The following is a 25,371-nucleotide window of genomic DNA, read 5'->3' as shown; positions in this document are numbered from 1 at the left end:
GGAAACAAAACAATATTGCACGGCACTCTTTATGGATATCGAAAAAGCATTCGATAAAATAAACCACACCAGCCTACTTCAATCAATTAGAAAACAGTTCCCGGAGAAGATATACCAATTAATCAAATCATACTTAAGCAGCAGAACCTTCATAGTAAAAATCAAAGACACATACTCTGAAGTTAAAGAAATCAAGGCAGGATTTCCGCAAGGAAGCGTCCTAGGACCAATTTTATACACATTATACACGGCCAACATACCAACAACTAACAATAGCAAAATACTGACATTCGCGGATGACACAGCTGTACTAGTCAGGCACACTAACCCTGCAACAGCAGTTACATTACTATAAGAACATATCACAAAAATAGAAAAGTGGCTTCAAGCAAAACAAATTGGAGCAAACCCCGATAAATGCAAACACATTACATTCACACTGCGAAAACAGAAACCACCAAACATTGTACTAAACGGCACACACATAATACAAACAAGGCAAGTCAAATACCTAGGACTCCACTTAGATACACGACTCACATGAAAACAGCATATTAAAGCAACAATAGACAAAATACAGATGGCAAGGAGACAAATGTACTTGCTAACAAGTCGAAAATCCAAACTAAGCATAGAAAACAAACTAAAAATATATAAAATTGTCATAAAACCAATCTGGACGTACGGAATAGCATTATGGGGAACAGCAGCAATGAGCCATATAACCAAAATAGAGGCAATGCAATCTAAAATATTCAGAACAATAGCAAACGCGCCATGGTACGTTAGAAGCGAGGACATTCGGAAAGACCTGGAAATACCAACGGTCAAGGAGGAGATTAGCAAATGTGCAAGAAGGTACAGAGAAAGAATAGCAATGCACCCGAACCGGCTGGCAGCGGAAACGATCAATACATCAAGCATAGAAAGAAGACTAAAAAGGAAACACCCAACAGATCTCACAAAGGATATAACCTAACAAACACGAAGGTGGTACCCCGCTGGGGGTAGCCACCCACATGATAATCAAGCAGCCAAAAAATTCTACCAAATGTCCAAATCGGACAAATTGTGAATGTAAACAACTAAATAAAAAAAAAACTTCTTCCATGCGCTCGCATTAGACGTCTGTCGTGGTATTTTTCAATAACCGAAATTCACTTCCTCACTTTAACATTTGAGCACAACCCCAGAGCATCTCTCAATTCAGCAGTTCTCACCAATAGCAAAGCTTCAGGTATAAAATCTTCAGTGGCCCTTTTCTTCCTAAACCACATCAGTAAGCGGTATTCCAGCTTTTCATATATAGGCTTTTTCATTCTTTGTCTTTCCTTGTGTACCTTAGGTTTGCTAACAAAATCCACCATTTTTACAACGTTTTGTCTCACCTTACAAATTGTTAAACCGTTTTCGTTATATTTCTTAGTAACTGCAATTGGCAATGTTTCTAAATCTTCCAAGACTTTTAGTCGTTGTTCCATGGATTATGTGATGTAGGCTTTTCTTACTTGTAACAATTTAATTAAAACATTTTATTCCAAGTACGTACACGAAAACCATAGTTAGTAATAACAGTAAAGTTAATGAATATTTACACTATAAATATATACATACACACCCAAAATTCAAGGGTTCTAAGTTCATACACTTCTTAAAGTTTAAAGAAAGAATTTTAAAGAACTAGTCGAATTGTTTGCCATCCTTAAATTTTCTCGTGTTTTCTTCTAAACAATCGCATTGCCAATTCAAACTCAGCCAGTTGAAGCTGCGCTGCGCTAAATAGTTATGGTTCTTGACACAGACCCTTTGTACATACATTTTGTAGTTTCGATCAATCGCGGGGAGAGATTTCAACGGGAGTCGTAAATTCCCGTTAGGATTATAGCAATCGACACCACGAATTGATCGATCCCCTGATTTCCGTTGAGATAATAGGGGTGATTCAGTTTATATAACACTGTGATTCGCAGAATTATAAGTTTTATATTTCCAACACTTAGATTACACTGTTGAGTGGATACAAATAGATAACAACTTATCGCACGAAGATAAGATAGATATGCCCGCTAGAGCAGGGCTCTTATAATTGAATTTAGTGTATTAGTGGATGTAGCACTATAATATACTTAGTAGAGATGTATGTTCGACAATACCGAGAACCGACTGAAATACTTTACGTGATTTACGCTCCTCTAACGTTCTGCTTAGACTTAACCGTTCGGTCTTAGATGTAGACTTAGTAGTTGACTTGACCCTCCTGATGTCACAGAAGAAGTTTGACTTGACTCTCCTGATGTCGTAGGAGCAGTGAGTTACAGTGTCGACGCTGTGTCGTAGGAAAGCTGGTGATGGGTGTGTCTAGCGCACGGGACCATCGGATTTGTTCATGACATTTTTGGTCAGGAAAGTGAGGGCAGTATGCATTGCTCCTGATTGGATAAACGAAGGTTGGTGGACTAGGAAGGGTCTTAGCCGCCCTCAATAGAAAGTTGCTAGTAGGAGGCATCGTACGTCAACGCCCGTTAGCCGCGCTGGAAACACTCAGTCGACTGTTGACCACCGAGCAGGACGGACCCCTCGGAGCGCGCGTCGGAGTAGACTAATACCCACTAAAGTAGAAGGACCAAGTGACAAAATAGTGACAAAAAAAGTGAAAAATACGGCATCGACATCATCTCCATAAATACAAATAAGAACAAAAAGAAAATAAAATAAGATAAGACAAAATAAAACTGTACAAAAAAATAAAAGCTACCGATTATGAAGCCAAGAGCAACGAAACGGAACCCACCGTAGACCCAATGAAAAAAGCCACCAAGAGAAAAATAATTATACATAAAACAGCCAGGGAAATCAACAGCATCCTAAGACTACCCGCGCAAAAGACGCGGAAACTCAACCCACAACCTAACCTGGTTGCCAGGGCAAAAAGTCTAGCAAACATCCCAGGAAACACAGTTGTAGATCATCACCCCAACCAAGAAGAAAAGGCTAACGAAACCAAAAACATGAAGCCCACAAGAGCTACTTCGCCTCCAGCGATAGAAACAAAAAATAGATTCAGCATATTACAAGCTGAACCAGAGCCTCATCCACAACCGGGACCATCAAGCTACTCCACTTGGAAATCAACGCTAGAACAAATAAGAAAGAAAAACGAAACATTACGAGGCAAAACGGGAAGACACGGTCCCACCACGTCACCGGAACAATCGGCGCAGCAAGGGCGACGCACCCCACCGCACAACCCAGGAGGCCCGGCGCCCCCAACACCGCCAAGGGGGGTCCGAGCACCGGACGGACGCCTCACCGGATGCTCCGCGGAGGAACGCACGAGCACCATACCCACCACAAAAGAAAACAGGCCGCCACCCATAAACATACTCCTACAAGACCCCAAGGACACGGTAACACTCATAGAGAAAGTAGCAGACATCAAGCAATTTCACATCAAAAGAATACACTCAGGTAAACACTCGCTTTACCTCCGAAACCTAGCCGACTTCCATAAAGCGAAACAAACACTCCTCTCAGCGAACACAACCTTTTACACATACACACCCAAAATAGAGAAACACCATACATACTTGCTAAAAGGTTTAGACAATAGCTACACGGAAACAGAAATACTCACAGACCTACAAGCTCTACAAATAAACGACGTCCAGTTTACAAAAGTCTCACGATTTACGACAAAAAAATCAAGGGAGAACAATATATTGCTCCCAATCTACATAATACAGCTATCCCCCGATAGCAATATAAACAATCTACTAAAAATAAACCATTTTAACTACTACAAGATAAAATGGGAAAAAATAATAAAAAAACAGGATGACATAACTCAATGCCACAAATGCCAGCGACTAGGCCACACAGCGCAAAACTGCAACCTAAACTACCGCTGTGTTAAATGCAGTGAGCCCCATGGTCCAGGCGACTGTAAAATAAAAAGGGAAAACACAGTAACCAAAGACAAAATATTCTGCGTCAACTGCAAAAACTACGGACACCCCGCGTCATACAAAGGTTGCCCCAAACTCGTAGAGCTTCGTAGAAAGCTAGCCGAAAAAATAAAAAAAAGACAAAGAAGCAAAGACACAACGAATTGCCCGAATAAGCCGCAAATACATCCCAGAACTAAAGTTCTCTGACGTAGTGAAGCAGCAAACAACACTAAATCAAATAACCAAAATCTTCCCACAATCAGCAAACTTAGATCCGCGTCCAAGCCAAAGCCCAATCGCAACCGATAACTCCCCCCATCTAAACATTATAAACGTTATCGAAGACTTTAAAAAAGGCATCCTCCAAGCGTTAAAAGAACAACAAATACAATTAAACGAAATAAAAAACACCCTATCAACGCACGAAGAAAGGTTCGACGCCATCTTCAGCACCTTCAATAGCACAGACGACGAATAACCAAAACACGCCAAACCAACAACCACAGCAAAAAACACATAAACTTAACCTAAAACATCTGAAAATAATCGCAATAAATGCTAATTCTTTAATTTCAAACCAAAAAAGATACAGTATGCTAACCCTACTAAATAAAGAAGCCCCCGATATGGTACTCATCTCAGAAACAAAACTAAACAAAAGACACAAGGTACACTTCAAAAACTACACCATGATAAGACACGACAGACCGAACGCCAGTCAAGGAGGAGGAACAGCGATCCTCATAAAAAACCCCATAAAATACAAAACGATCCTAATTGACAAAATAACAAGTTTCAGAACCTTAGAAACAACGATCATAAAAATAAAAATAAGCAATAAGGATAATTTATTCATCACTGCAGCCTACGCAACCTACGGAGGCCAGAAAGAATTTAACTACGAATTCAATAATCTTTTCGAACTCTTGCAGCTCAACAAACCGGAAAACTACTATATAATAGCAGGAGACCTTAACGCAAAACATACAAGCTGGAAAAATGAAATAAACAACACGAGAGGCAACTTCATTAGAAACTGGCTAGACAATAAAAGCATCCACTACAAAACAAACTTATACAGCTCCGAGCTACCCTCTTACCCAAAAGGAGGCTCATACCTGGACATATGCCTAGCAGATGCGCGACTAAAATTCCAAAACCTGCGTCCAAACAATACCCTAAAAACCTTAGCCTATGACAGTGACCATAACGCCCTAGTATTTCAAATTAACAAAAGCACATCTGACTTCCTAACACTCGAAACCCAGACCGAGACACCCAGGTACAACTACAAAAAGACAGACTGGAAAAAGTTCCAAAACACACTCGAACAAAACTGCGACCTAAAGATCTACAACAACGTCAACCTAACAAACAGACAAATCGACTCGTTCTTAGACGAAATAGAAAAACACACACAAATCGCACTCCAAAAATCCGTGCCAATCATAAAACAAAAAAACTCATGCGAGCCCTATATAAACAATAAAATAAAAGATCTACAGCGAGATAAAAGCTACATACTGTCCAAAATAAACAATATAAAACTCAACTATTCCTACGACAAAAGAGAAGAATTAGAATTCCTAAAGTTCCTACTACACAGAATAAAAGCGAAACTGAAACAAGAATTCGCAATTTCTATAAACCATTACTGGACAAACAAAATAAAAAACATCTCCAAGAACGACTCAGCCAACATGTTCCCACAAATAAATCAAATCTTTAGACCAAAAGAACAAAACCCCATCCCACCTCTCAAACTGCCACCAGAAAATGCCTCCCTCATCCAAGAAGCAGGTATAACGATACACAACACCATCAAAGACACCGATGGTAACTTCATAATATCTAAAACAATAGAAAAACTAGACATTATCGGCACCCACTTCTCCAAAATACATACGCAAAACGAACACATGGGCCGAGAACAACTAAACAGAATTATCATCGCCGAAACAAACAAACTCAAAAATGAAATGGAACAAGACAAAATGCTAAACAAAACAGTCTGCACATTCTCAAACGAAAACACCGCAGACAATCCCAAACAACCAGATCCAGAAATAAACTACTTCACAAATTACAATCAACTAAACACAATCCTCTCCAAACTAAACAACAAAAAATCCTCCGGCTTCGACGGCATCCCAAACATCCTACTCAAGCGCCTACCGAACAAAATAAAATGGTACTACACGGTGCTCTTCAACAATGCTCTAAACAACACATACTTCCCTAGTAAATGGAAAAAAGCCAAACTGATAGCCATAACAAAAAAGAACAAAGACGGCTCATCGCCCGCAAACCTACGACCCATAAGTCTCCTCCCCAACATAAGCAAAGTATTTGAAATAACCATAAACAACCCCCTAACCTCCTTCTGCACAAAAAACAACATAATCCCAGAAAATCAATTCGGCTTCCGACACAAACACTCCACAATCCACGCAATAAACAAACTCACGTCGGACATCTGCTGGGCTCTAAACGCAAAACAACGAGTAGCCGCCTGTCTAATAGACCTCGAAAAAGCTTTCGACACAGTCTGGATCCCAGGTCTCATATACAAACTGAACAAAAAAAAGTTCCCTAAACACCTGATTAAAATGGTCTGGGACATGATCACAAACAGAACATTCGTAATGACTGAAGGTTCACACTCATCAAGCAAAGAATTCTCCATAAAAAACGGCCTACAACAAGGTACAGTAAATTCGCCGTTACTATTCAGTATCTACAACAGCGACTTACTAAACCTCTTTGATCTCAATACATCCACCCATAAACGCTCCATAGCCTTCGCAGACGACCTAATCATATACGTAACAGGCCGCAAAACCAAAACTATAAAAACGGAACTTCAAGAACTTTTTGAGAAAATAAACGACTATTACCACGCATGGAAACTAAAAATCAACATAAGCAAATGCGAAACCATACTGTTTAGACCCAAGTCAAGTGAAATCGGCCCAATAGAAAGAGAACACTGCAAAAAATTTCAGATAAGAGAAAAAACAGACAAAGGGGCCCTCATACCACACAAAAATTGCGTAAAATACTTAGGGGTAAACATAGATTACAAATTAAATTACAAGCAGCACACCGAAATTCAACTTACCAAGGCCAATAAAGCATTTTGGAAAATGAAAAATCTATTCCACTCCAAACATCTCGACAGGAAAGTAAAAATTCTATGCTATCAAGCACTAATCAGACCGATCATAACCTACGGCTGCCCAATCTGGTACAACATATCAGCCTCCCAAATGGAAAAAATTCGCATATTCGAAAGAAAATGCATCAGGGCTTGCCTGAGTACCTACAGATCCGAACACAGCGGATTCAAAAAATACATAAAAAACAAAATAATATACGACCTAGCCAACGTTCACCGCATAGACTGTCACATCCTAAAGCTAATACGAAACCACTTCGCGCAAGCGGCAAAGATAAAAGAAAATAGTTTAATCTTCAGCTGCTTATTTCCAAATGACACATACTACAAAAACACTCTGACAACAGGCTACATCCCGCCAGAAGCTTTCCCATACCTTGACGGAAAAAACTACCTGCAGGACCAAAATAACATCCCGATAATTTATCACATAAAAAGAAAAATAGGGACCCAAACTATACTTTACGAAGAAAACCTAGATGGCCAGTCCGCAGACACTAGATGGAGATACAACATGGCCCTCCCTCTGAAAGACACCAAAGACAAACATAGAAAAAAGTCAAAAAAATATTGGTGGATATTGAATCCATAATAAAATAAGAGAGAAAATCCACTAAACCGATAAAACTCAATTCTGCCCCCGTACAACACAGGTGCAAACACTGTAATTATTGCAATTCTTCTTCTTTTAAAAGAAACTTATTTATTTAATATCCCCCTCCCTCCCTTTACCCCACCCCGCCCCCAAACACCACAGCACCCAAAAATATACTACCGAAGCGTCCTGTTTTTGCGACCCAGTTTTCAGGACAAAAACAACAAGTAAAAAATAAATCACATAGAAGCTCCGCCCCCCCAGCAGCTTAAACCAAAAGACATATCCAACACAAAAAATGTAAAGCGTCAACAACATATTACAGCATGGCTACGTCGTACCGTTGCGTATCGGTACCCTTGCCTAAGACACCGTTATATAAATTCACCGTTTATTGTGAACATTATAATGTATTCAAAATTGTATATTGGGTTTTAAATAAACAGCTTTAAAAAAAAAAAAAAAAGCGCTGGAAACACTCGTTCTCGGCCGATCACGAAAGTTAAGCAGCAGCGGTCACGGAGCGATCTAGGATGGGTGACCACCGCTCCGTGAGGTGTTGACGAAGGCGAGACGCACCGAAGCCATTTTCGCCCTTGGAGATGGGCCCCTCTGGGGCGCTGGATGGTCGAAGCACACAAGGCAAAGCCTTCGGTGAATATCAATAAGGAGAGACAGCGCTAGGGGCAATGGCCGTCCCCCTAACGCCAATTCAATAGTCAGGAAGTATTAGGACCGGCTAGAACAAAAGAACGCGGGAAGGGGGTGCAACTGAAGTTAATTCATAAGAGGTTCCTGGAGCACCCCTGTCATACGCGTAAGATGATCATCGTGGAGTTTTAGTCGGTAGGAGTCCGACACTACTCTGCTGTTACACAATTATTGTAACATCGGAGTGTCCATGAGGATTTCTCCACGTACACAAAAAAAAAGTAGTAGGAAGCATCGTACGTGAGAAAAACTAACTTTCCCGTGTCAAGTCGTAGTAGACAATAGTCTTTAGAAAGTGATTTAGAAAAAGGATATTTGTTGGGTCTGAAGGACCTTAGCTAGCAAATTACGGGGATTTATGATGGGTCCTTAAGACTATTTGTTGGAATACAACGATATCAATCGCATGCAGATAAGGTGATTGATCGTACGGATTCTTCCGTTCGTTGCCCAGCGCCATCTCCACTAGCGTGCGTTCGTGAGATGCACCACGGCAGTTAGCACGTGCATGCTTTTTCAAAAAACGCCGGAAGAAACGTGAGGATATGGATGGAACATTCTAGATGGGCACGTCGAGAAGCTACTAGAAGGTTCTGTGCCACATGTGACGCCACACAGACACCCACACAGGTCACACTAATTACTGCATAGAGAGTGGGGCTCTAAACCTTTTCAAGGGCCATGGGTCACTATACTGAATAACTAGCCAACTGTCTACATTCCAGAACGCACATTTATAATTCGTGTAACAATTGTTTAATAAATATCACATTATATTATTTCAAACACAAACATTGTGTTTTCCACAGATTATTAATCTTAATCCCAAGATTAAATTCTAACACTATTGAGGGTGCGTCGTAAGGATGAGCGGACATCTGGTGTCCGTCTGGCCCGCGGTGTATGACCTGGTCCAGGTAGAGAGTCGCCCGGCGTAACACATCTGTTTTACAATATATAGCTACGCGCAATATATAGCTTAAATGATCTTTGTCATTTTTAACCGTTTGTAACTAACCGATTTCGATGAAATTTTCATGTGTAACTGGCATACTTAAATTTGCAACATATACTATTTAAATTATAGATAAAGCGATTGATTTGCACACATTTTACGGATTGTAATAGACAGAATGCGCTGTGTATCATGTTCTTTCGTTTGTGGCAGCAAGTGAAGACTGTCTCGCAAACAAAAAAGGACCTTCATAAAGCTGCGGGAAATCTCCTTGAGGTTCTGCTGCTAATTTCTGACGCACGCGGTCCGCCGAAATCATCAGATCCGCCGCATATGACCCTTTATAATAGAAATAATAAATAGATCTGAAGCTTTTCAACGAGTTGGTCCTGGATCTTAATTATATAAACTATGTACTATTTACGCTTATAATTCGCGAATAAACTTAGTCTTAATGGAAATAAAATTGCCTTTTTAAATTGCCGTTTAATAGTTTTCAATGCGTAGATTCTGAAAATACAAGTCTTAATTTTAGGCATTCGGTGTTTCAAAAGTTATACGTATAATTTGGCTTTTATGGTCGGGTCATAAGGATGTTTCTGAAGCAATTAAACGTCAGACGCGTGTGCCATCTGCAACGCAACATTTAGATCTTGCTTGTCGGAAAAGAACGATTGTTGTCCATGATATCAGCACAGTTGTCTGTGGAATATGTATCAATTTACGTAGGAGCCGGTCGCTTACGTCGCAACTGGTGTCGTTATGTAATTGGCGCACACCAGCAATGGATGTCGCCTGTGTGTTTCGGGTTTTTTTTTATTATTTATTTATTTAAATTTTACAATTTGTCCAGTAGGACATTTGGTAAAATATTATAGCGGTATCCTAGTATAGCATGTGGGTGGCTACCCCCAGCGGGGTACCATCATCGTGTTTGTTAGGTTATGTCCTTTGTGAGATCTGTTGGGTGTTTCCTTTTTAATCTTCTTTTTATGCTTGATGTGTCGACCGTTTCCGCTGCCAGCCGGTTTGGGTGCGTTGCTATTCTTTCTCTGTACATTCTTGCACTTCTGTTAATCTCCTCCTTGACCGTTGGTATTCCCAGGTCTTTCCGAATGTCCTCGCTTCTAACGTACCATGGCGCGTTTGCTATTGTTCTGAATATTTTAGATTGTATTGCCTCTATTTTGGTTATATGGCTCATTGCTGCTGTTCCCCATAATGCTATTCCGTACGTCCAGATTGGTTTTATGACAATTTTATATATTTTTAGTTTGTTTTCTATGCTTAGTTTGGATTTTCGACTTGTTAGCAAGTACATTTGTCTCCTTGCCATCTGTATTTTGTCTATTGTTGCTTTAATATGCTGTTTTCATGTGAGTCGTGTATCTAAGTGGAGTCCTAGGTATTTGACTTGCCTTGTTTGTATTATGTGTGTGCCGTTTAGTACAATGTTTGGTGGTTTCTGTTTTCGCAGTGTGAATGTAATGTGTTTGCATTTATCGGGGTTTGTTTTAATTTCTTTTGCTTGAAGCCACTTTTCTATTTCTGTGATATGTTCTTGTAGTAATGTAACTGCTGTTGCAGGATTAGCGTGCCTGACTAGTACAACTGTGTCATCCGTGAATGTCAGTATTTTGCTATTAGTAGTTGTTGGTATGTTGGTCGTGTATAGTGTGTATAGTATTGGTCCTAAGACGCTTCCTTGCGGAACCCCTGCCTTGGTGTCCTTGACTTCGGAGTATGTGTCCTTGATTTTTATTACGAAGGTTCTGCTGCTTAAGTAGAATTTTATTAATTGGTATGTTTGCTCCGGGAATTTTTTCCTGATTTTTTGTAGTAGGCTTTCGTGGTTTACTTTGTCAAATGCTTTTTCAAATGCAAATAAAGGGGGCTGTACAGTATTGTTTGTTTTCTAATGCTAGTATTATTTCGTTAATGAGCCTGTGCATTTGCTCTATAGTGGAGTGTTTGTTTCTGAATCCAAATTGGTGATCCGGTATTAATTTTTCCTTCTCTATTATTGGTTTTATGCGGTCATAAATTACTTTCTCTAGTATTTTTGAGAACACAGGAAGTAATGATATTGGTCTGTATGATGTAGTTTGATGGGTCTTTGCCTGGTTTAGGTAACATTATGATATGTGCTAGTTTCCATAGTTTAGGAAAGTATTGGATTCTTAGTATTGCATTGAATATTATTGTCATTAGTCTTATTGCTCTTGGCGGAAGGTTTTTCAAGATTTTACCATTGATTAGGTCGAATCCTGGTGCTTTATTGTTTTTTGTTTTCTCGACTATATTTCTAATTTCTTGTGCCGTTGTTTTAAGTATGGTGTAGTGTTTGTCAGTTGAAGTACTAGTGGTTTGCGCATCCTCGTCCGTACGGCATTTGGGGTTGCTGTTGATGTTGGGGTTGATATTATGTGGTGTAAATGTGTTGTAAAGGTGGTTGGAAAATTCTTCAGCTTGCTTTTCGTTGCTTCTTGCCCATGTGTTGTTTGCTTTTCTGATTGCTGGGACTAGTTTTATTGGTTTCTTTATTTCTTTGTGGCTTTCCATAGGGGGTAGTTGGAATTCTTGTGTGCAGAGAGTTTTTTTTTTTTTTTTTTTATTTATTTGTTGAAATTACAATCAATTCTCGCGTTGCGAATTTTCAGTAATTTTTCTGGCGTGGCGCAGTGACATGGCTGTTTATTTACAATAAGTTAATACTTATTATAGATAGGTATAATTTATAATTTATAAGTATTATAAGTAAGTGTATATGCTTAATTTGGATAATTAAATGAATCTAACGTTTAGGTCTAGCGGGTAGTGCCTCTTCAGCCTGCGAATCTGGTCCGTCGTATCGAGTAGTCCAGTGATTAGGGGGTTTCGGTGTTTATTGATTCTTTTGCTGTATCTGTCGCTATATTTTGCTATTTCCTCTTTGACGGCGGGTATCTTGAGGTCGCGGTGTATTGTTTCATTGGTTACATACCAAGGTGCGTCAATTAGGGATCTTAGCGTTTTCGATTGAAAGCGTTGGAGTATTTCAATGTTGGAGTTACTTGCTGTTCCCCATAGTTGGATTCCGTAGGTCCAGACAGGTTTTATTACGGTCTTGTAGAGGGTAATTTTATTCTGTATGTTTGGTTTGGAGCGTCGGCCCGTGAGCCAATAGAGTTTTTTTAGTTTGTCCTTTAGTTGCTTCCTTTTATCTGAGATGTATGTCTTCCACGTTAGTCTCCTGTCCAGGGTCATGCCCAGGTATCGGACTGTGTCCCTGCTAGGAACTGTTGCATTGTTGATGGTGACCTGGGGGCAGGTTTGTTTTCGGAGCGTGAAGGTTACATGTGAGGATTTCTTTTCGTTGACTTTGAAGCCACATTTGTGAAACCACTTTTCCATGGAGTCGAGACTTCGCTGGAGAGTGGATGAGGCTATTACCGGGTCTGCGTGGGTAGCTAATAGCGCTGTGTCGTCTGCAAATGTCGCTATTGTTATATCGTTTGATATAGGTAGGTCGGCAGTGTAGATGGAGTACAGTAGGGGTCCGAGGACACTACCTTGGGGTATGCCGGCTTCTATTGGGAATGTTGCGGAAGTGGCGTCTAGGCATTTAACCATGAATTGTCTATCGGTTAGGTAAGATTTTAGGATGGAGTAGTAGGGGTGACGTAGGATCTTTTTACGCTTGTATAGTAGCCCTTCATGCCATACTTTGTCGAATGGCTGTTGGATGTCTAGGAAAACCGCTGAGCAATATTTTTTCTTTTCGAGTGTTTGGCTGATCGTATGAGTTAAGCGGTGGATTTGCTCTACTGTAGAATGATGTTTTCGGAAGCCGAATTTGTGATCTGGGAGTGTTTTCAAGTTCTCTAGGATTGGAAGGAGTCGGTTCGTGAGCATCTTCTCGAATAGTTTGGACAGGGTAGATAAAAGACTGATTGGGCGATTGGAGTTGGTTTCGTATATCGGTTTACCGGGTTTAGGAATGAGGGTAATCAATGAGATTTTCCAGGCCTTTGGATAGTGTTCAAGGCGAAGGATAGCATTAAAAATCGATGTGATGAGTGCTATCCCTTCTATGGGAAGTTCCTTGATTGCTTTATTGCCTATTAGGTCGTGCCCTGCTGCTTTCTTGGGATTTAGGCGACTGATTGTTACTATAGTCTCTGCAGACGAGAACGGTTCAATAGGAGGGGACATTTGGAAGGGGGTGTGCAGGTATTCAGTAACGTCCGCGGCGGCTTGGGGGGAATGGGGTTTCAATACTTTTGACAAGTGTTTTGCAAACAGGTCGGCTTTTTCTATAGGGCTTCGCGCCCATCCACCTTGCGGACGGCGGATAGGTGGGATTATTTGTGGGGGGCGTGTGAGTTTCCTGGAGGCCTTCCATAGTGAGTAGTTGGCGTCGGCTGTGGGGGATAAGCTGGCGAGGTATTTATGGAAACAGTCGTTTTTATAGTTTCTTAAGGTTCTGGATAGCTTTCTAGTTGCGTTGTTAAGTTTGCGTTTGTCCTCCGGTGTTCTATGGGTCTGCCATACTCTTCTGAGTCTACGTTTTTCTGCTATTTTTTTTAGTATGTATTGGGGATATTCTTGTTTGCTGTTAGATGGCTTTGTCGGTGTGGAGAGGCGGATTGCGTTTATTATGCTCGTGTTTAAGTATTCCGTGGCTGCTTCGATATCTTCCTTTGTTTTTAGTGGGGTGAAGGCTGAGGTTGAGTGTGTAAAGACTTCTCTGAAGAGCTGCCAGTTGGTGTGTTGGTTGTGAATGGAGCCATTAGGTGTATTCTCGATGATTGTTGAACTGACTGTTGCTATCACGGGAGAATGATCAGAGGAGAGATCAGCCGAGGAGTTGATCTGGACGTGTCTTGATGGGATATTTTTAGTTATGAAGAAGTCGAGAAGGTCGGGTATTTTGTTGGTGTCAGTGGGCCAGTATGTGGGTTCGTATGTGGTGAGGTAGTTGAGGTTGTTGTTTATTATGCTGTTTAAGAGGTTTTTGCCTCTTGCTGTAACCAGTCTGCTGCCCCATTGGATGTGCTTGGCGTTATAGTCTCCTCCAACTATGAATCTGTTGCCCAGGGTGTCCAGGAAGTTATCAAAGTCTTCTTTGGCGATGGAGTGTCTGGGAGGGCAGTATACTGCTGAGGTGGTGATTGAGCCATGACAGTCTTCTATTGCTACGTTTGTTGCTTGGAGGTAGTCTTTCTGGAATGGTGGGAGTTCGTAGTGCTTAATACTTGCTTTGATTATTATTCCGGTGCCACCGTGGGCCTTTCCGCTGGGGTGTTGGGTATGGTAGAATTTGTAACCATTTATTTTCAGGTAGCTCTTATCGGTGAAGTGGGTTTCCGATACGAGCATTACGTCGATTTGCTGGTGTTTTAAGAAGAGTTCTAGTTCACGTTTGTGTTGCGCTAGACCGTTGGCGTTCCAGAGTGCTATGCGCCTTGGTTTTATTTTGAGTCGGGGCGTGCTAATTTTTCCACGATGAGTGTTAGTAGCGATAGCAAGTGATTTATTTGCTCCGATTGTTTCTCTATTAGCTTTTCAAGCCTTGAGGAGTTGTCTGTGTTAGGTGGGTTGGGGACACTGTTTTGGGGAAGGTTCCTTTGGCTGTTCGGGTTATTTTGGATGCCTTGTACTGCTTGGGCATAGGAGGTTGAGGTGGAGATGAAATTGGTAGGACTGGGTGTTTGGTTGGTTGAGGGGGTTCGGTAGTCGAGAATTTCGGCGGGCTGGTTGTTTGGTTGGATACCTCTTTTGCTCTGAGCTTAGGGTACCTGTTCGTGTATAGTGTTTTATATGCTGGGCAGCCTTTGTAGTTGGCAGGGTGGTCCCCTTGGCAGTGGATGCATTTCGCTGGGGTTTCCGGTGATTTGGCGCACTGGTCAGTGGAGTGAGAGCCTGCGCATTTAACGCAGCGGAAAGTATGGTTGCAGAATTTCTGCGTATGACCGTACCTTTGGCACCTTTTGCACTGCACTATTTCTTTTTTCACGAGCGGTGGTTCGATCTTTACTATCGCGTTCATTAGGCGACTGATGTTGTAGATTTCCTTATTGTTCGGTTTTTGTTTAATGTCTAGGAAGAATAAGGATAACGGGTCTTTCGAGACTCTATGCCTTATATTACTTACGTTGATGACTTCGTGGCCGAGTTTTAATAGTTCGAATTTTAGCTCGTCAATGTCTACTGAGTGGTGGATGTTCCGTAGGACCACCCGGAAAGGCCTTTCTTGTTTGAGTTGGTAGGTGTGGAAGTTGGCGTTCAGGGTCCTAAGTATCTTGGTGAGTTTTCTGTAAGCTTCTGGGTTCGTCGGCAGTATTTTTACTTTGTTGCTGCTTATCTTAAGGTTATATTCCTCCTTGCTGGTATCTCTCTCTAGGGACTTGATCATTGTCTGTATGTCAATGACGTCGTCCACAAATATTGGTGGGGGAGGGGGGATTCTCTGTGAGTGTTGGTTTGGTGGCGATTCTACGATTTCCATGGCGTCGTTTGAGGATTCCAATACGGCGAACCTGTTGTGTGTGTTTATTTGCGTTGCTGTTTCTATTTTCCTTTTCTTTGTAGTGTTAGCGTCGTTAGTGCGGAGAGTTCTGCTGCACTTCTGCCACGGGGGGGGGGGGGGGGGGGGGTAGCACGGGGTAGCTGCGAGTCTGCTCCGGAGAGCCTGGTCGCGGTTGCTGGGCCATCATCGAGCTAGTTAATTCGGAATGAACAACTAGTCGTGAGGCTGTGAGGCTAGTATTCGGGTTGGGGTTAGGTGCGTGGGATTTTCTTCTCCCTAGAGGGTAAGGGACACTTAGCTGCGTTCTCTTTCGACGGTTGGGCGACACGTGTTGTTTTCGAACTACGCTGGGCACTAGAGACACGTCTGCACGCTTCGGCACTCCACAGCGAACTGGACGTACAATTTGTGTGCAGAGAGTGACTCTATGAATTTTGTGAATTCGTTGTTGTTGTGTTCTTTTATTTTGTTTTTTATTTCCTTTGCAAGTTTGTTTAGGTATTTTTTGTTTTCCCGTATTCTATGTTTTTCACTTTTCTTTTTTCTCTAATTTTTTCAAGTATGTCCGGTGGAATTATTTTTGCTTGTCTGTTGGTTGGTTCAGGTATAGTGGTTGTCCATGCTGCTTCTTGGATAGTTTCTGTCAGTGCTGTGACTGCCTGTTCGATGTGTTCAGGTGTTTTCAGTGGAATGTTGCAGCTGATTTTGCTCTCAATTATTTCTTTAAATGTTTGCCATTTGGTGGTTTTATTGCATAGCGTCTCTGAGTTGCTGTAAAGTATTGGTTTGTTTCTGTATGTAATGATTATGGGCGTATGGTCGGAGGTAAGCTCGAGGCTGGGTGCTATGTTTAGTTTATTTGCGTGTAGTCCCTTTGTAGCTACTGAGGTAGGTATGGTGATAGGTGCGTAAGGAACTACTCTTGGTGTTTTTAACGAACAATAGTTTTATTAGAACTAATCAACAATCAGAGTTAACAATTAACAACTAACAATTACTCTTAACAGACAACAGGTAACAACTAACAAATAACGATAGACACCGCGAGATCGTTCGACGCGTTGCTATGCAAATAGTACCGAGAAGTTACACATTTAATGGCGCAAGACAGACTGACTCTGCTTTTTGTTTCGCATCGCGCAGATTCTTCCCTTCGTAGCCCATCGATATCCCCCACTAGCGTGCATTCATTAGATGTGCCGCCAGTGCTGGCACGTGTATGCTCTTCCGAGAATTCGGCGGAAAGAGTGTGAAGATATCGATGGTACATTGGGCACGTCGGTGTTGCGCTTTGGCGGCGTCGCGCTTTGCATCCGGAGCCGTTGAAAAGTTCCGTGGCCCGTGCCGACACACTACAAAATCTAGTAGGTCAGGTATTTTGCTCAGGTCTGTCGGCCAGTATGTCGGTCTTCCTGTGGATAATATATTGAGGTTATTATTTCTAATGTATTTTTCCAAGGTTCTACCTCGAGGTGTGGTGATTCCTGATCCCCATAGTATGTGCTTTGAGTTGTTGTCTCCAGCTGCGATATACTTGTCACCTAAGTGTTGAAACTACTCTTCCCACATTTGCGATGTAATTTTGTGTCGCGGTGGTACATATACTGCTGACAACTGTAAATGGTTGCTGCTAGTTTGTACATTAACGGTGGTTGCTTGTATATATTCCTTAATAACTTGGCTGTGTAAGTACTGTTTAATGTCGTTTCTTATTATTACTGCGGTCCCTCTGTGTGCTTTTCCTGAGGGATGCTTGGTATCATATATGGTGTAGTACGGTATTTTTGTGTAACTTTTTGTAGTGAAGTGTGTTTCCGATACGAGTAGTATGTCGATATTATTGTTATACAGGAATGTTTTAGTTTCTAGGACCCTTTGTCGTAGGCCGTTAGAGTTCCAGGCTGCTACTTTAAGCATGTCCATTTTTATTTTTTGCTTAGCATGTTTGTAAGTAATTGTAGCATGACTGTGATTTGTTGCGTTTGCTGTCTGAGGACCGAGTTTTGTTCGCTTATCATTTTTGTTAGCATTTCAGTGTTTCTTATGGATTGCTTTAGTAGTTCTTTGATTTGTGTAGCGCCACTGATGTTATTGTTCTGTTTTTGGTTGTCTAAGGGTGTTACGACCGTTCGCTGAGAGACGCGGTCGCGAGGAAAATGCGTCAGCGAGAGGCGTAAATTCTCGCTACGATTCGGTGAATCGACGCCGCGAAGTAGTCGTTCCCCTGTTTCGCTTAAGATAACAGAGATGGTTAAATGAATACGACACAGTCTAGTAAGTTATATTTCACCGTTTATTCCAACAACTTATAACGAAGGCAGTTACGCTGGTGCGTATGTACGAGATGAATGAGTGGCTGATCTACGGATGTGTATACCCGGTCAAGGGATGTTGACTGTTCGAAGGATGTAAAATCAGTACTGTTCGGAGACGATGCTGTGGCGGAGGAAAGCTATGGATGGGTGTGTCTAGCGCACGGGACCATCGGATTTGTTGGTGACGATTTTAGTTAAGAAGTGAGGGAAATAGGCTTCGTTGTTAATTGGTTAAACGAAGGGTCTTAACCGCCCTCGAGAGAAAGTGGTTAGTGGGAGGAAAGTTGCATCATACGTGAGAAAAACTAACTTTCCCTTGTCAAGCCGTGGTAGACAATGGTCTTTAGAAATGCTTCGGAAACAGACGTTTGTTTGGTTTGAAGGACCTCGACTAGGAAATTCCGGAGATTTATGGAGGGTACTTGAGGATATTGAGGGTACGCAGTAAGTATCCGAAGACATCTGGTTGCCATCTTGCCCGCCGTGTGTGGCCTGGTCTAGGTAGAGTGTTACGCGACGTAACAAAGGGTGTTGATTGTTTGGTTACTTGCGCGTAGCTTCGGCTACCGATGGTGTTGGTATTATTGTGGTTGATATTCATTACGTGCTGTACATTTGTTGATGTCTCAGTTTCTGCGCTGTCTTGTAGTTTGTGATAGTTATTGTATGTCCTATTTCGACACGGCGGAGACACTTTACGTTGAAGTTGTTTTCTGACTATACAGCCTTTGTAGCTGGCTGGGTGGTTTTCACTGCAGTTGTAACATTTTACATCGTTTGTTTTTCCCGTGTATGAGCAGTTCATTGTTAGACGCATTTCTGCGCATTTGACACACGCGGGGTTTCTGTTGCAGTAATTTTTTGTATGTTCGTATTGTTGACACCGCATACATGCGGTATGTCTTTTTTGTGCCTGAGTGGCTCGACTGTAATTATTGTGTTTACAACATTTTTAATTTCAGAAATTTGCTTGTTATTGTTTTTAGGTTCAAGTTCTATTAGAAATAGCGGTAATGGTTGTTTAGTATCATATCTGGATGTTATTTATTGCCCTCACACAATCCTTGTTGCCCATCAACAGGCTAGTGTGTAGAATATGCGAATGGAAATTCAGGAGCAACAGTGGGAGAAGCATATTGTTGTTTAGAAGCTTTATAGGAGTTATTTTGTTATATGGAGCGGAGATGTCGACTAAAATCGAGAAAATAGAACAAATAAAAGTACATAAGATGGATACTAGAATTGGATTGCAATACATCTGCATATATTATCCTAGAAGAAGTGAAGGTACAGGACATCTTCGGAAAAATATGAAGAAAAAACTGGGGAAAAACAAGAACAAAATAATAACATAATGTTGAAAATAAATAAAAGAAAAAGAATATAGCAAGTTGAGAGAATGAAAGAGGAACTACAGAAAACCATAAAACAAGGGCAATAGTAGTAAGCTAGTATACTACTAGCAGTTGAAAAAATAGTAAACAGAAATTCAAGCAAAGATACAGAGCAATACGTATTAAATACGTTTTTGATCATGAAATACAATGCAAGAAATTAAAGAGTAATACGAAGGTTCAGATGCGGTGACATAAAGAGAGATAAATATTAAAAAATGGTCGGAGAAAACAAATACAGGTTATGCACTGAAGAGGAAGAGACGATGGAAAATTTAATAGGGAATTGACAAGAACTACAAAGGACAGTTGCTAATACTGAAAGGCTTGAGAAAAGGAAAGGAATGGATGAGAGGAGTTATCAACAAAAGCAGGCAATATGAAAATAGTACAATTGTATTTTCGACCAATCGCGGGGAGACGCAATCGCGAGGAGAGACGTCAACGGGAGTCGTAAATTCCCGTTACGATTATAATAATCGACACCACGAGTTGATCGATCCCCTGATTTCGGTTAAGATAATAGTTAGTAGTAATAAAAAGATTCAGTTAGTATAACACTGTGATTCACAGAATTATAAATTATATATTTCCAACACTTAAGTTACACTGTTGAGTAGATATAAATCGTAGATGACACTTTGTCGCACGAAGATAAGATAGATATGCACAATAGAGCAAGGCTCTTATAGTTAAATTTAGTATGTTAGTGGACGTAGCACTCGAGGATACTTAATAGAGGAGGTGAATGTTCGACAATACCGAGAACCGATTTAGATAGTTGATGTGAGTTACACTCCTCTAGCGTTGTGCTTAGACTTAAACGTTAGGCGTTAAATTTTTATACTTTAGTAGTTGACTTTTCTAGCGGTGCAGAAGAAGTAGATGACTTTTCTAGCGGTGTAGAAGAAGTGAAGTACAGTGACGATGCTGTGTCGGAGGAAAGCTAGCGATGGGTGTGTCTGCCAACGCCCTGGCCGCGCTGAGTGCACTCGTTTCCGTCAGATCACGAAAGTTAAGCAGCGCCGGGCACGGATAGTATTTGGATGGGTGATCGCCTGGGTCTTCGTGTGGCGTTGGCGAAGCGCGCTGCCCCCCCCCCCCCCCCCCCATGGGGTTCGGGCTTGGGCGCTTGGCGGCTCAGCGCCTTGGGGCCGCCAAGCAGTCCAGTAGGGGAACCGGACTGCGTGGCACGGCGGCTCCGGCGACGAGGCGCGGTGTGACAATGGTCACACACCGCTCCATCAGCAGTGGTATTAGGTGCGCGGGAGATGCCCCGTTGCCACGCTCACAGCGGTTCCCGGGCCTCTCTCGATCGCAGCCGGGACGGTTATGGTGAAGGTTTTAGTCGGTTGGAGTCCGACACTACCACGCCGCTTTCCCCAGAAGTGGCCTGGCGTCCGTGCGGATTTCCTCCACGTAAAATATTAAAACAAAAGCGATGGGTGTGTTTAGCGCACGGGACCATCGGATTTGTTCATGACATTTTTGGTCAGGAAAGTGAGGGCAGTATACATTGCTTCTGATTGGATAAACGAAGGTTGGTGGACTAGGAAGGGTCTTAGCCGCCCCCGATAGAAAGTTGCTAGTAGGAAGCATCGTACGTGAGAAAAACTAACTTTCCCTTGTCAAGCCGTAGTAGACAATAGTGTTTAGAAAATAATTTGGAAAAACGATATTTGTTCGGTTTGAAGGACCTTAGCTAGCAAATTACTGGGATTTATGATGGGTCCTTAAGACTATTGAGGGTATGCAGTAAGGATGAGCGGACATCTGGTTTCCGTCTGACCCGCGGTGTATGGCCTGGTCTAGGTAGAGGGTCGCCCGACGTAACAACAATTATACAACAAACTCCGCGCAAAACGAAGTTTTAAGTGAGTAAAATCTTAAAGATAAGTGTTAAATCTATTAATAACAATAATTCGTTGGTTACAACATAATTTATAGGATACTTATTAATTTTAGTATAGTTTAGTTTATACTAGTTATTAAAAATAACTTGTAAGCCCCCCCCCCTCCTTTCAAAGGCCGAAAAACATATGAGATTATGTTAGTTATAGAAAATTGAATGGGAACCATAACCATAAAAAAACCTTATATTTATACTATGTATAGAGTGTTAAGAAGTGTTTTGTTGCGGCTATTCCAGGTGCATTCTACACCTTTGAATCGGGAATGAACCATTCTCATAAAAATTGGTAAAAAAGTGTCTTCATTGTTGAAAATGATTTTAATTACGTAAGTTTTACATTTCCAATGAAGCATGTGATCAGTCTTTTGATCAAATTTTTGTAAAAGGAAATCTGATCGACCTTCATTCGTTTTCGCTGTTGAATCCTATGTTTTGCGCAATGCCGACAAGGTCAACGTTCTTTTCTTCTTTCTTCTAATATTTTAGAACATTCTTCTTCAAAAACCAAAGTTACTAACTCAATCCCGATGATCACTAATTTCACTTGTGGACATTTTTCAGATTAAAACTTATTAAAAATTATGTAAGCTCAATTATAGCACAAGAGAAACTGGTAAATTAGGAAATTAAATATTAAAGAATTTATTAGAGATGTCGCTTATATGAAAGTGTGTCAGTTTTATTCTGAGAATTATAAAACTTATATACGCTTAAAAATTTCTGTGGTATAAAACATTATCTTTTGTTTACTGAATATTATCATTATTAAATTATTGCTTGTTTATTTCATAATATATATTTTGATAGATTAACCTTTTATTTATTTAATTTTAGATAATGCTATTTAAGCAGTGAATCCCTCTCAAAATATAGTTCAGGCATTAAATGTAAATCAATAAAAGCAATTATCATATTTATGAAAACAACAATAATGGCAATGAAAAAGTTGGCAGTATAAGCATTTTTGAGAGTTTCCATCAGGATGGTCGTTTTCCACAATTTCTATGTTTTATTTATTTAAATCATGCCTATTTTTAACTTTAGTTAAAAATAACCAATTAATGCTAAACATTACTTTGAGTCCCTATTACAACTAAAATATGTAGTTGAACTTGGAACAATATTTTTGTAAATATTTCGTTATCGATAACAATTAGATATAGAATATACAGAGTGTTCAGCTAAAGATGTAAAAAAAATTTAAGGAGTGAATCTTGAAGCGAAATTAAGATAAAAATCAAGAATAAAAAATTACGTTTTCGGCTTTATCTTTTAGTTATTGACAATTAAAAATTAACCGATATATCCCTGTGCGCGAGCAAACATTCTTACGCGAGGCTGCCTAAGCAGCAGAGCGCACAGTGATCCTCAATCCGAACGACGTATGAGCGGCAGCTTAAATCCTACAAGCCGTAGAGAAAATAACCATGGTATTCGTAGAAGTAAACAACCCCGCGCGACGTTTTGCACAAGAACTGGTAGTTGATTAAACTTGCTTATTCGTGGAAATTTGACATTTTGTAGGAACTATTGAAAACCCGCTCTGATCGCCGGAGTGCGTGAGAATTGAAAAGATTTCCAAGACATTTAAACGCAGAAGTGTATTTCAGAACTAACGGCAAAGTCTTCTTCATGAAACTAACGAACCGAGAATAACGAATCTTCTTAATTTTCTTCCTAGAGATTTTAACGAACCGGAAATAATGAAATAATGAAATGAAAGATGAATAGAGTATCATTATCTCTATTGAAATATTTATAGCATGTTACACATGCACAGGACGAGAACCTTCTTGTCTCCCATATTGATTTTTCATAACTAGTCATGACTTAATTTTCAGACGGCTTCCCCTAGGCTTCAATATATGAGTGTCGAAATCTGTTTATATAAACATATCCATATCACGCAATAGCAGAGAGGAAATGAAAATATTCACGCCGGTAGTTCTAATTATTTCACAGTACAAGCGCTGCACCATGCAACCAAATGAGGGAATGAACGTTAACATATATAAGAACTTATAAAATTGTTCGGTTACAATTTAGAACATAGAAGCTATGTATTTAAGCTTAAAGTTAGGTATCTTGGTCCTGGTTAGGCCCTGTTTGGTTGCTCAGTAGCTTAAGCAAGAACCTATTGAGTTCTACAAGAATCTATTTAATTGTACGGTTCTATAGATAAATTAATATTTACTTTTGTAGATATTAATTTATAATTAATTAATATCTATTTATAATTAATTAATTAATTTTCCGAGATAGACAAGTGTGAGAATGACAAAATCGCGCAATTATGAAACTAATTGTAAGTTGATTAAGAACAAAATTAATTTTTTACTATATTTTTTGTAGGGAAGGAAAGATCAAATGTTATTCGCCATCTATGAACTGTTGCTAGAAGCAGAAAAGAAATGAGAGTGTCACGTTCGCAGTTTTAGTTGTTTCACATTACAAGTGCTGCACCATACACCCTAGAGGTAAAAGGAATACACGTTAGCATGTACAACAACCTAGAAAATTAGGGATCTGCTTTATTGATTACACGTTAGCATATACAAAAACCTACGTATTTAAATTCGAAGTTAGAGATCTGCCATGTTTGGTTGCACACTAGCATAGACAAGAACCTAGAGTTCCATACTACAAGAATTTATTTAATTGTACGGTTCTGCAGAAAAATTCATATTTACTTCTCTATCAGAGATAGACGAGTATGAGAATAACAAAATCACACAATAATGAAACTAGTTATATGTTGTCTAAAAAAGCGAAATTAATTGTTTACTATACTTTTTTTACACATAAAAGAGAATATTACCTTTCAAACGATAATGGGTCAATGAAATGATGCCATAATTTCAATATATTTTTTATACACGATAATATTTTAGATTTAACATTACACTTACTTTCGTCACGTTAATGTTTTCGTTGTAGTAAAACCTAAATATCAATTGTTAAATAGTAAATCGGTGATCAATGAATAATATTTCTGACGAAATGTATGGATCTCTGGTATCTGATTTACATGTTCATTTACAAAAACCATAAAAATAGAAAAACTAACTATAGGTAAGGTGTAAGAACATGAAGATGTAACGACTAATTTGTATAACCACGTAACGAGCCACGTTTTTTATCCATCGTACTTTCATTAATGATACAAATTTGTTAATTCTATGAATTTTGATCTTGTTAAAATTGGAAGAATTATATTAAGATGAACATTTCACATTGTATTGCAAAAGGTGACATTCCTCATTTCGTATCCAGCGAAAGAATGAAAAAAAATCAAGAGAAAAATTATGAAAGATGAAACAAAAATACGAAATCTCTTAACGAAAATTTGAAAAGTAGTCAATTAGAACTCCCTACCAAAAAGTTATTTTTAAAAATATAGAAAATTATGCCAATATTTGGAAAATTTCATTTCAGAAGCAAATTGAAAACTTTTACGAGAATTTAATATATATATATATGTTTTACACAAAGATGTACATATGTAAGTTTGCTCTACCAGTGCTGCGTGCCATGTGCATATTTCTCCTGCACTATTCACCAGTATGAACTAGAATCGCGAGACTGCACATTTCTCCTTTCGTTCTATAGTTGTTTCTCTCATTAAGAGTACCGGAGACGAAATTAGCGAACAATGCAGACATTGATCACCAGAGGCCCTTATTCGCAATGTCTATCTTTCAACATTTTTAACACTGATCCGAAAATATTCCCATACATCTCTGCTAAAAACACAATCATATAAATAGGTCTTAACGCCCATACAGCGAAAGCATAGAAAATATGAAAAATTGACATAGAAAATGAGAAGGTTCACAATCTGTGTATATGTGAT

At 40.0% G+C, this 25,371-nt stretch overlaps 1 pseudogene; it reads left to right on the top strand.

The window, feature by feature from the left end:
- Positions 1-20,570: 20,570 nt before the first annotated feature.
- LOC126867211 (5S ribosomal RNA) lies at positions 20,571-20,688 on the top strand (annotated as a pseudogene).
- Positions 20,689-25,371: the final 4,683 nt, after the last annotated feature.

The sequence above is a fragment of the Bombus huntii genome, chromosome 6, assembly GCF_024542735.1.
Source record: "Bombus huntii isolate Logan2020A chromosome 6, iyBomHunt1.1, whole genome shotgun sequence".
Taxonomy (NCBI): Eukaryota; Metazoa; Arthropoda; class Insecta; order Hymenoptera; family Apidae; genus Bombus; species Bombus huntii.
Note: the sequence above shows the minus strand (reverse complement) of the source record. Positions and strands in the feature narration are given on the sequence as shown.